Source organism: Penaeus monodon, chromosome 23 (assembly GCF_015228065.2).
Source record: "Penaeus monodon isolate SGIC_2016 chromosome 23, NSTDA_Pmon_1, whole genome shotgun sequence".
Classification (NCBI taxonomy): Eukaryota; Metazoa; Arthropoda; class Malacostraca; order Decapoda; family Penaeidae; genus Penaeus; species Penaeus monodon.
In genome coordinates, this window is record NC_051408.1 from 38503467 (window position 1) to 38503882 (window position 416).

At 34.1% G+C, this 416-nt stretch overlaps 1 long non-coding RNA gene across 1 annotated transcript in view; it reads right to left on the reverse strand.

The window, feature by feature from the left end:
- Positions 1 to 28: 28 nt before the first annotated feature.
- LOC119588021 overlaps positions 29 to 416 on the reverse strand; it is an 11989-nt gene continuing 11601 nt past the window's right edge. Inside the window, exon 3 of the long non-coding RNA XR_005230053.1 lies at positions 29 to 128. This is a non-coding gene — a long non-coding RNA (uncharacterized LOC119588021). The remainder of the gene's footprint in view (positions 129 to 416) is intronic.

The following is a 416-nucleotide window of genomic DNA, read 5'->3' on the forward strand; positions in this document are numbered from 1 at the left end:
AGCACTGGGAATAAATTAAGGAAACCACAATCACAATTTCTTTTATTGAGACTAAAAAGAATGTTGATCCTGCCTGGAAAAGAGGATTTCCAGGAGACTGGTTTAGATGTCCATGTGTTTTTTACTGCCTAAAGGGTAAACAAGAAGATATGCCGTTATTATGTGTAAGATACATATAAGACAAGTATCTTCACTTACATTTATCCTCTTGAAACCAAAAATGAAATGGTTTTATCCTCTTTTTCCACTTATCCTTCCCTTTTAAACCCATCCTCTCTTTATCCATTCATCCTTCATTCATTTATACCCTCTTTATCCTTTATCCCCCCATTTACTTATCCTCTCTTTATCCATTTATCCTCTTTATCCATTTATCCTCTCTTTATCCATTCATCCTTCCATTTATCCTCTCTTTA